Source organism: Cygnus olor, chromosome 15, assembly GCF_009769625.2.
Source record: "Cygnus olor isolate bCygOlo1 chromosome 15, bCygOlo1.pri.v2, whole genome shotgun sequence".
NCBI classification, from domain to species: domain Eukaryota; kingdom Metazoa; phylum Chordata; class Aves; order Anseriformes; family Anatidae; genus Cygnus; species Cygnus olor.
Window position 1 is genome coordinate 3,642,096 of NC_049183.1, and position 12,294 is coordinate 3,654,389.

A 12,294-nucleotide genomic window follows, 5' to 3' on the forward strand; every position below is an offset into this window, starting at 1 on the left:
TACATGTGGTTTAGGATTTAAAGATCGCTATAACTGCTGATGAGAATAGCAGCCTTTCTATATTATATGCTGTACCTGTTGTTCAGATAACTCAAAACTGACATCTATAAAATATTCCTTAAATTTAGTAAAGGTATTCCTGATCTTTGCATAGACACAGGAAAGTTCAGGATAAAACATACATAGCAAAACCAAGGGGTTGAACGCCAGAAAAGACATGGAAGAAAATTTTAAAAAGGAAAAACAATAACTTGGCATAACTTCTCATGTATTTTATGCCAAACACTAAATATCACAACAAATAGGCTGTGCTGCTTCTTTGCACAGTCCACCTATTGCTGGCTTCTGTTAATGTTGTCTTAGAGGGAGAGCTTAGCTGTGGAATGTATAATGAAAGAAGCTTCCAAGGTTCATCCCTATAAAATTTATTTACATATAAATAAAAGCCTTTTCTGGGTAGCAATAAGAGCCTAAACCCTCTTGAAATATACTTCCAGTTTTCCCATTCATTTGCTGATGAAACAATGATAAAATCAATTCTTGTTAGTCAAATATTTCATTTGTTTTGGATTACTGGAGGCAGCTGGTAAAGCTAAGTTTTCTGTTATTACTCTGGCAGGGTTGTGCATCTAAGTGCAAATCTGTCCAAATTCATGCAGTGAAGGTGTGATGAGAACTGATATGTAAGGATGTCTGACCCTGAGAAAATTTAAACTGTGTTGGCTTGATTTTTGGTGGTAGTAACTTGTACTGCTGTTGTTCAAAAAGTTAGAAAACTGTTCTTACTTTAATAGAATCATAGAATGTCCTGAGTTGGAAGGGATCTGCTAGGATCAAGTCCAACTCCTTACTCCGCACAGGGCAACCTAAGAATTAAACCATTTATCTAAGGGCAAACACTCCTTGACCAGCAGGCTCAGGGCCTGGGGAGCTGTGCCATCCTCTCAGGTAAAGAACCTTTCCCTAACACCCATCCTGACCCTCCCCTGTCCCAGCTCCATGCTGTTCCCTCCTGTCCTGTCGCTGTCCCCAGAGAGCAGAGCTCAGCGCCTGCCCCTCTGCTCCCCTCGTGAGGGAGCTGCAGGCCGCCATGAGGCCTCCCCTCAGCCTGCTCTGCTCTGGGCTGAGCAAAGCAGGTCCTCCGAAGTCTTGCCTCGAGTCCTTTCACCAAATTTGTTGCCCTTCCCTGGACATGATCTGGACATGATTCCCTGGATGATCCTTATGGGTCCCTTCCAACTCGGGATATTCTATGATTCTATGACATGTTCTAATCTTTGGTTTCAGAAATTTGGAAACAAGATTTCTGAAGTCTCACACAAAAGAACTGACATTTCTTCTGTTTTTTTTTTTTTGTTTGTTTGTTTTGTTTTGGTTTTTGTTTGTTTGTTTTTGTTGTTGTTGTTTTTTCCAAGTTAAAGGTGTGTTTCTGTAAAGTAGTTTGCATTAATACTTCAGTGCTTCTGCTTCTGGTCTATGCAAACTGAGGATGGGTATCTGTAGTGGGTTTACGTGGCAAGGTTTTGGTAGCAGGAGGCCCTAGGTGTGGCTTCACCAAGAAGAATCCAGAAGCTGCTCCATGTTAGGTAAGGCCCCGCTGCTGGCCAGAGCCAAGCCAGTAAGCGATCTGTGAGAGCACATTTAAGAAAGGGAAAAAAGAACTGCTGCTCAACAGCAGCTGGGAGAGAAAGAGCAATCTCCCTGTCCTTACCTTAACCCTTGAACCCTTTGCATCTTATTTTCTCTCCCTTTCCCTTTGAAGAGGGGGAGTGAGAGAGCAGCTGAGGTGGAGCTCGGCCGCCCACCTGAGTAAAACCACCACGCTGAGGGGAAGGGGTGCTTGACCAACGCATGAAACATTCATGATGAAACAACAGGCCCTTTGTTTTCTGTGTATTTCTATGTATAAAGAGCCTATTGCCATATTGATAAACAGTCTTAGGAGCCACTCTGATGGCAGCAGTTGTGAGGCCGGTTATTACCCTCAGCACTTCTGTCTCTAGCCACCAGTGGAGAGCTGGGTAGATGTTGTCTACCTGCTCTCGAGGAAGACTGGCAACACTGCCTCCTGTTAGCTCCTCCAAGAGAAGCTGCTGAAGGCTGGACTGGATGAGCAGATGGTAGGGTGCACTGATAACTGAGCCTCTGAGCGGCTGCACCCAGAGGCTGGTGATGTCAGAAGGTCACTGTGATGGTGCCTGAGCTGCCACCACAGCGGCCTCCTGATGTCACTGTTGCCCTTGGTGCCCATTGTCCCCGGCCCAATAAAAAGGACAGCCCTGCAGCTGGCCACCACTCGCTCCTGGAGCACCGAGGAGACTTGGAGCAGCCCAGGTGCCGGGAAGCTTCAGGCAGGGATTGCTAGCCTTTGGGTGCTGTCCTGCTAAGCCTGAAGGATGAGAGGAGTGGTGCGTCATGCAAAGAAGAGGAAACACAGCGTAGAAAGGAAGGACCTCCCATGGCAACCCCCTGCCAAACGTTCTAGAATGGAGGAACGCGTGCAGCTGGGGAGGAAGAGGAAGCGTGCAAGGAATCACGGTTCACGCCGTTCCTGGAGGCCCTGGCATGACACAAAGCCTCAGGCTGGGCCCAGCTCCTTGCCTATGGCTCAGCACCCCAACAGCAAGCAGACGCCGGAGCCGCCAAGATGGGTGTCCCGCAGGTGGAGGAAGTGGAGACGGCATAGTGCAGCCGGCCTGCATTCGTCTCTCGGCTGCCAATAAAGAACAGTGAACTTTGAAGTGGTGTTTGAGTCCTCCTTCCCCATCCCTCACTGCACCCCCATGCAGTCCTGGAGACTGCGCAGGGGGCATCTCTGCTGCACGCTGCCCTCAGGGAGAGGAGCGGAGAGAGCCCGGCTGCCTCGGGGCTGTTGCACCAGCCCATCACACGACAGCTGAGGCCTCGGGCTCAGGGGTCTGCAGTAGGAGGCCCAGGCAGCTGATGGGGGCTCGCCGTGAGAAGAGGCAGCCCCCGGTCTCTTCTCACAGGGCCCACCTCTGCATCCCCCCAGCCCGCTACCTCAACCTTGCCACGGAAACCCCATGCGTGGGGTCGGGCAAGCCTTGAGAAAACCAAGAGAGAGAAGTCCAGGAACCCTGGTGGGATTCCCCCATGAGTGCGGAGGGAGCTGGCTGATGCCATTGAAGGCCACTCTCAGGAATTGTTGCTTGTTCCTGGCAACTGCGAGAAGTGCCCCAAGAGTGCAGGGAAGCAAACATCACTGCCATCCACAAGCCAGGCATGAAGGAGGACCTGGGGAACCCCAGGCCAGTCACACTCACCTCCTTCCCTGGGAAGGTGCTGGAAGCCCTCATCCTGAAAACCATTTCCAGGTGCAGGAAGGACAAGGAAATCATTGGGAGTAGACAGCATGGATTCTCCAAGTGTAGCGGGTTTACATGGCAAGGTTTTGGTAGCAGGGGGCCGTAGGGGTGGCTTCTGTGAGAAGAATCTAGAAGCTGCCCCATGCTAGATAAGGGCCCTGCTGCTGACCAGAGCCGAGCCAGTAAGCAATGTTTGCGCCTCTGTGAGAGCATATTTAAGTACGGGGAAAGAAACGCTGCTACAACAGCAGCTGGGAGAGAGAGAGGAGTGAGAAACAGCCTTGCAGGCGCCAAGGTCAGAGAAGAAGGAGGGGGAGAGGTGCTCCAGGCGCCGGAGCAGAAGTCCCCTGCGGCCTGTGGTGAGGACCATGGTGGAGCAGGGTTTCACGCTGCAGCCTGTGGAGGAGACCATGGTGCAGCAGGTGGACCTGCCCTGACGGAGGCTGCGGCCTGTGGAGGACCCCCACAGGAGCAGGTCCCAGGCCAGACCTGTAGCCTGTGTAGAGGAGCCCACGCAGGAGCAGGTGACCTGGCAGGAGGTGATGCCCATGGGGGACCCATTTTGGAGCAGTGTGCTCCTGATGGATGGACCCTGTGGTATGGACCCATATCTGGAGCAGTTCTTGAAGAGCTGCTGCCTGTGGGAAGCCCATGCAGGATCAGTTCAGGAAGGACAGCATCCCATGGGAGGGACCCCACGTGGAGCAGGGGAAGAGAGTGACCAAGAAGGAGCGGCAGAGATGAAGTGCTACGGACTGACCTCAACCCCCATTTCCCCATTCCCCTGCGTTACTCAGGGGAAGGAGGTGGAAGAGGGCAGATGGGGGGAAGGTATTTTTGGTTTCTTTCCTTTGTTTCTCACTTCTCTAGCTTGTTAGTAATAGGCAATAAATCTTACTTTCTCCCTATGCTGAGTCTGTTTTGCCTGTCACGATAATTGTTGAGCGATCTCCCTGTCCTTATCAGGACAAAAACTTGAGCCCTTTGCATTGTATTTTCTCCCCTTTCCCTTTGAGGAGGGGGAGTGAGAGAGCGGCTGTGGTGGAGCTTGGCTGCCCACCCAAGTAAAACCACCAGAAACAAAAAATACTTTAGAAAGGTATTAATGCTTTAGAAATGCTTTAGAACGTTATTAATTCATAGTGTTGCCAAATGTGAAATGACTCTGCATTTGATGCATTTCATTTTTATCTGTAATGTGACTGACTTATTTATTCCCCTACCACTTACCAAACTTTCTTCATCTTCCTTAGTAGTGAATTTGGCTAATGTGCCTTAAACTTCGGTATTTATGAACTGTCATACTGAAATGTACAAATAAGAAGAGAAAGCTAGAAGTCCATGCCATTGCTGTTTGATTGTTACCATCCTATTTCTGAATGGATCCTCAGAAGAATGCCATCTGGCACGTTGTTGTTCAGGAATTTCAAAGAAAAAGCAAATGTATTTCTAAGGATGTTGATGCTTTGTTTAATACTGATTCAGAGAGATGCAATAATTGAAATTAGTAGCAGGTATCTATAACATGATGGGTACAGGTTCCTGAGCCCCTTATATTCTCAGACCTCAGAGAAGAAATCCATTTCCTAAGAAATTACCATTTGGGTTTAAGGTATATCTTTAGTCTTAAAATACTATGTTATGATTTAGATGCATGCAGATGCTACAGTGGAAAAGAAAATGGTTGTTCTTTAGACAAGGATTGTTTGAATTGCCAATCTCCTGCCTAACTGTTTGAACAACTCCTTTACTGAAATCACTACAAAACAGAAAGGGATTTGATGACTGTAGAAGTGAAACAGTGTGATGCTCAAAGGAAGAATACAAAATCGTCACTGGTGAAGCAAAAAATATTGGCAAGGTCTGCATGCTTATTGTTTGTGCTTCTGTTGTTTGTTATACCAACTTGCAAGCAGGCCTGTGATTATGTCAGCCTGGAACAGAGCATGCTCCTAAATATACTGGGGTGGGACGTGCACAGCAGAGGGGGCAAGTATGTCTCCTCTTCAGGATTTGTCCTTCAGCATATTTCAGAGAGCAGCCATCAAAACTCCATAACCTTTCTTAAATGTTATCCCTGGACTTTGCGGTTCTTGTGTTTTGTTTTTTTTTGTTTGGTTGGGGTTTTTTTGTTGTTTTTTTTTGGTGCTCCTGCAATTTCTTAAGCTCTCTGTCTGTCTGGGGAAATGCTGCACCTCCTTTTGTTGACTGGTGCTGGGCTGATGGAGCTGCAAGGCTGGTTGGGCACTATCTGCAGCACGTCTTTCTGTGGGATGCCCCAGACCCTTACTCGAATGGCTCAAAGATTTCAGCATTGTGTGGGATGCCCCAGGCCCTTACTCGAATGGCTCAAAGATTCCAGCATTGACGTTCTCACAGCCTTTCTTGCCCTGATATATATAATGTCACTTATGTAACCCTAAAATGAATTCTTGGGTTCTATATTGGAATAACATTTCTTCAGTTAATACTCAGATTCTTATTTTTTCCCTCTACCCTTTCAAATCCACCTGCAGATTGAAACTCCTGATGGAGTCCTTCATCTGCTATATTGTCATGCACCTCCAAGTGTACTAAACAATTTGCATATATCCAAACAGAATGAGGATATGTCTGAGTCTGAACTTCTTCTATTATTGAACTTCAGTGACTTCTTCAGTCAGAGTCTATCAGTTCCTTTCCTTTGCAGTGTGCAAAGTACAATCTAACCTTTTTTTAATTCATAGTTGTGGGGTATACTATGTTCAAGGTCTTACTCTCTGCACGTCTCTCTACACAAAAAGCCAAACATGCAGGAGCAATTTTGAGTAAGAAGCTACCATTTTGAGTTAACAAAACTGTTTTGATTCTTTGAGATATTTAATGACTTCGTTAGGCATCTTACTACACCACCACTTGTGTTAGTAATAGTTTCTTCCTTTAATTACGCAGTTAAATCTCTTCATCTGCCCAAAGTGTTATTTTCAATAGAGAAAATGAAATGGAGGCACCATGTAGAATGTTTGCATTTACAGCAGAAACCAACTGACCTTTACATAAGGCTCAGCAAATGCTCCAGATTGATAGTTCCTATTCCTCACTTTGAAACAGCTGTTCCAAAGAAGAGCAATTCCTTGTTGCACAACCATTCAAGTCTATCCAAAGTTACTCTATTTTAATACTTCAAGTGTGTTTATAATGGTGGAGGGGGAGGGAGGAGTCTTTGTTTAGAGCCCAAGGATAGAAAAGGTATGTCAGAAAGCTTGCTCAGTATATCACATTTATTGTGTTCTTGTGCTTTGTTGCAAATGTCACAGCACTGCAGTTGCATGGAAAGTGAGTCTTAGCTAACAAAAGGCTTCACCTTTTGTTTCCTTCTCTGTACTGTACTTTGTAATAAATATCGAATAAAACAACACTTCTTATTTCCAAGTGTTTCTGCCACATAGTGATGAGATTTCTTCATAGTGGAAAGTGTGTGCTCTACACATTGTTATACATTTGAAAAGAATTTTCACAGCTGTTTTTCTTAATGTGCCTTGCTTGTGGTTTTGATCATTTAAATTTTGCTGAGTTGGTTTGTTTTTTTTAATGAATGTGTTTGACATTTGCTATAGCTTATTGATCAAGAGGAATTCATGTGGTATTAATAGAAAAAGTAATATATAACTAGTTTCACAGGTATTATCTAGCAATTTAGAAAACTTAAATTTAATGAATTTAGTTGCTGAAATGGATTAGTGGCTGAATTTATGTAATATATCAGTGTATAAATTACCACTATAGGCTGGATCCCATGAAATGAAATTCTTTTAAAGAACAGAGTTGTGTTTTCTATTAGTTCCCTGACATTGAGAATATAGCACAAAAATAAGAACTGAATTTTTAAAAAATTGAAGTTTTACTCATCTTAATTTTTTGTCAAATACTTTTTGTTGTCTGGAGGTAAATCTACCTATCTTTGTAAAGTCCACAAAAACTCCAAACCAAGAAAGCTAAAAATATATAAAAGATAAATAAAAATGCATAAATTTTGTAAAGTCCATTACAGCATCATGGCACAGTGAGCAAACAGTTTAAGAGTCTTTGAGATTGCTTTGTACCAAGGAATCATTTAAATGGAAAATTACCCAAAAAAAAGTGCTGACTTAACTGATGAGCTGTCAATAGGAGATTTAGGGCTCCCCATGTGCCATCAGCATGCTTTAATTGATTACAGTGTTACTATCCTGAAGTGTGCTAACATAAAGGTTAGAGAAGTCCTGAGGATATCAACTACCTTTTCCAAACTGCACAATTAAGGGTACAGTACATAATCTGAGAACAGAATCTGTCATTCAGAAATAAGCGATCTACTTTACCCGGAGTAGAGACGTGTTTTTCTAAAATTCATGGAATTGTGTGCAAAAATGGCTGCTCAGAGGAGTGGAGGAGTGGTTATAAACTGGATTGTTATATGTTTCAAAAGAATAACACTTTAGATTATGTATGGTTTTACACAGGCCTTGGAGAAAGATGCCTGAGTCAGAATGTGCATTGTCTCCTCCATAGAAGTGGTTGTGTTATGTTTTTCCTTGTTTTTGCGAGCAATTTGCAAGTCCATCCAGTTTTAATATCTCGACACAGGTACAAAGGCATCTTGTGTGTGCCAGTGGTGAGGCTGATGAGGGTTGTATTCAGGCTCTGGAGTCTGAGCTGGCTAGTGGCTAACCCGCACGTGACTCTGATTGTCCTGGCTTCTTCCTGCAAGGAAGGCCAGGGGCATGCAGACTGCCAAGGGAGAGGCTTTGGAGCACACTTGGTGGTTGCGCTTCGAATCTGAAAGAGAAGCGAGCAGACGATACACGTCCAGCCTTGGGGACAGGATTTCAGGGGATGGCCTGCCCAGGGAGTGCCTGTAGGTCAGTCACTCGTGGTCACTGGGGTGTCTCTCTCCACTCGGTTGCCTGGGGGTCAGTTTTCAATTACCTATTGAATTTCTTGCTGAAATAACATGATCTCAAGCTGTCTTCTCAAACTTTGCCAGTAGTTAATATTCTTTACAAGACAGACAAGTAATGCCATGGGAGCTCTTCTATTATAAAACTTCTAAGTAAACAGGTATATACACTGGAAACTGTGTATAAAAATAAAAATAAAAATAAATGAAGAGAAACGTGTAACATGGAGAAACCTTTAGCTGCTAAATACCGGAGAAACTTCTGTTTCCTGCAAATGGGAAATTAGAATCATATTTCTTAAGGTATATTTCTTCCCATTATATTTAAAGTCACCTTCACTCCTGTTTGAAATTTGACTTTTTTCTTTGATCAGCTATATTAGCCCAATAGAGATATTAGGAAAGAGAAGACATCTAATAAATTGCTCAATAAAAATATTATGTCATAACATATTTTCTTCACAAATCAACTTCTCAATTTACATAAACATTTATTTCATATGGTATCATGATGTGTTTAACATTGTTTAAATTGATCGTTTTCTTTAAAATATGTTATCACATAGTCAAATACAGTACTTGAGTGGGATCAAAATTAATTAAAACTGTTTTCTAGGAATTTTCCAAATACTAGTTTTCATCTGCAAACAAATAAAAATAAAAATTTTGAAATGTTCTGATAAAAGTTCATTCCTCTCTATAAGCTCTAAATGCTATTTGCCGAAAAATGTTTCAAGATGTTGACAATGATAGTTGTGTATTGTGGCTTTCATGAACAGCTGCAAGCGGAGTGCTGGTGTAATATATTTATAGCTGTAGTAAACTTAAATTGTTCCAGACTGAATGATCTTTTCCAGCCAATAATTAACATTTTCTAACACTGAGGTGTTGTACTTTGAGGTATTTGTATAAATATATGGTAATAACAAAAGGAATTAAAAGGAGCTAGGAAGATTTAGTCTGTAAAAGATGCTTCTCTGAACAGTTCAAAGTTCTGAATCCAGAAAGGCAACTGCTATTGTCTGTGCAGCTTTTTCAGAGTATATAAACAAGATGGAATTCCATGTAGTACATGACTAAACCGACTTTTGATCAGAATGTACGGTAGCAATCATTAAATATATCTTGTGTGGTGACAGTGGGAAAGGCATTGTTCTCCATTCTGCTCAATGGACCATGCTGGAACACTTGTTTCATATCTTGAAACCATTTATGATCGCTGTTAAAGAAGTCAGTGCTTTAGCAGTGCCAATGAATCAAGTAAAGTCATCCCATCCATCCGTCTGTTAAGAACAAAAATATTGGAGAAAATAAAGACACACACAGAATCTAACTATACTCAAAGTTGCGTTAAAAATGCCATTTATCTGTTTGTCTGTCTGTCTATCTGTCTGTCCCTAGAATGGGACAGATCAGGAAGCAAGCAGTTCATATTTTTTTCAGCTTTTAGATATTTGCTTCTCCGCCTCAATCCTTGTTGTTAAAATAATCTTAATGAAAGGAAAGTTTCCAAGGGATAAACAGAGTTTGTCTTTTGAACAGCTTTCCACCTGCAGCTGTGACTTTTTACTAATCAAATGAAGTTTTGTTTGTTGCTTTGCTTATTTATGTGACCTTGTTATAATGGGACCTTGTCTTCCCCCTTTGGAACAAGAGCATAAAAGGGAAATGGGTTTATCTAATCCTTAGTCCTGTGAACCATCTCAGTTCAAGGTGAAGCTCTCTGTCTTTGACTGACAGACTTGAGCAAACTTATATAAAGTTTTTTTGTTTTGTTTTGTTTTTTTTCCAGATACACTGGCCATTGTGCATTCAGCCCTCACATACAGAAAATACTGAATTCTAGCCAAGAAGGACAGAGTATTTTGCTTCGTTTGTGAACAGAAGAGCATTGCCTGGAGGACTTCCTCGTTAATGCCAATAAAAGCAGAAGCCAGACAAGCTTGCCTGACCGCACTTCCCAGCTGTAAGGAGTGGATTCCATCTGACTATTAAACAGAACTCCATTTCCAAATGGATCTATAAAAGGCATGATGAGGTAGCCAGAATGGATTCCCCGCACTTATTAGACTATACTCTGCAGAGTATAAGTGGCATCCTGAAATACGTGTCCATCAGAGATGCGAATTCTGGCTGCTGTTTTTAGACTACTTGTATGTTTGTTCACAAGACCTATTTGGAGCCCCCTAAGCAGACTCTGCATTCATCAAAGTCATGCTTCTATTGCTGTTTGTCCAGGATTCTTGTATCTACCTTTGCATTGAACTAAATCTTGCTTTTGAGGTGCCTACACTGGAATATGGATATGGAATATTTGTAAATGGGAGAAGAAAATTACATGAGTCACGTGAAGAATGTATCATATATCACCTTCCACCACCTTTCTTGATATCTGGCACATCTGAAACTTTACAGTTGAAAAGAAATGAAAAAAGTAGAAAAACTGATTGCCTTGATGCAAAGCATGGAGAACTGCAGCACACACCACTGCAGGCACTGCCAGGCAAGATCTGAGCTCAGAAGAACACAACCTGCGTACTGGTGATGTGCATATCTGTACAAGCTCCTCTGGAAGAAGTCTAGCTGCTGCTTGTTAAGCAGCTTCTTTTTTTCCTGACGCTCACTGGAAGGAAGCTGTATAGCTTGGGAGCCTGGACCTTAACTATTTACTTGCCATCTTTTATTAGAAGAGTGAATCCAGGATGTCCACTTCTAAAGGACACAGGTCTTTCTAGAAAGGATATACAGCTCTCCATGTTAGTGAATTTCAAGGATTCTTGCTGTTGGCTGGCAGCACCTTTCACCACCTTTATCAGTAACAGGTAGGAGGAGCATTATTATCTCCCTATAAACTGTATTCTACTGTATCTTAGGTGAAGTGTTCTTTCTGTGCACATCTGTGTTGGATCATTTGCCATATTGAACTTGGCTGGCAGCCTTAAGGTCATGGCTGTGTGCTAAGATTGCCTTCAATCTGTTCAGTGAAGCAAGTAAAACAGATGTGTTCATGGTTCCTGAATACTATGGTGACTAGTGAGTGTTGGAAATAGTGGGAAAAGGAATGACAGTGAATGACATGATTGACCTGAAGTTATCAGGATTGAGTCTGGGAAAACAGAATTTTGAAAAGCACTGTATGATAAGATTAAAGTAGTTTATAAAGAAACTAAAATTAATTTAATTCTAAATAACATCTTAAATTGATACGTCTTTTCTTCTGTTTCCAAATTTTCATAGAAATGATTCCTAACATCTGGTCTTAGTCTAGAGAATTTAAGTGAGATTCTTTGCACAACTACATTGTTTTCTTATGAATTTCATTTGCAAAAATTTCTTAAAGAATGCTGAGAGGTTGAGATGGACATGTTGGCATTGCATCTGTAAACAGAATCTCGTGTTGGATTTCAAATCTTGGTCTTGGTTGCTTTTCAATGCATTGGGTCTGTAGCTGTGAAACAATCATAGCATGTTACTGGGTCTTGCAACAATGGTGACAATGGCAGACAAATTCTGGTGCAAGCACAGGAACAGGAAGTGCGTGCATAGAGCTAGAGCAAGATTTAAAGTCACATAAGGAGATATGATGACTTTCAAGTTTGATGGGAATAATGAGAGTAACTGGAAGAGACTGGGAAACAGGAATTTTGACATCTTTGGCATATGTTGTTAGCTGATGTTGTCTTCCATTTAGAAAGGAAGAATGCTTCAGAAATCACGGCAAATCTGATTTTATTTTTTAATTTCCAGATTTACAAATAAAAAACTCTAACCTAAACCACAAATACAAAAACTTGTTATGAGTTTGGCCATGTCATTTCACCTGTTCCTAAATTTCTCAAGAGTTCATTGGGAGTGAAGTACAATATTAGCACTTGGCAACTTCATGTGCATTGAAAGGATAAAATGAAAGGGGGCCAGATACTGCTTAGGAAAGACAGATTTCTTTGGGCTCTCGGATTTAGAGATACCTGGAAAGACTTGGAAGAGACAACATTGCACAAAGATATATTGCAAAATCTGCATTTTAATGAACCTCTCAGAGATACAGTG

At 42.2% G+C, this 12,294-nt stretch overlaps 1 long non-coding RNA gene across 1 annotated transcript in view; it reads left to right on the top strand.

Moving 5' to 3' along the window:
* LOC121078581 overlaps nt 1–12,016 on the top strand; it is a 172,852-nt gene extending 160,836 nt beyond the window's left edge. The window contains exon 4 of the long non-coding RNA XR_005824647.1: nt 10,037–12,016. This is a non-coding gene — a long non-coding RNA (uncharacterized LOC121078581). The remainder of the gene's footprint in view (nt 1–10,036) is intronic.
* Nucleotides 12,017–12,294: the final 278 nt, after the last annotated feature.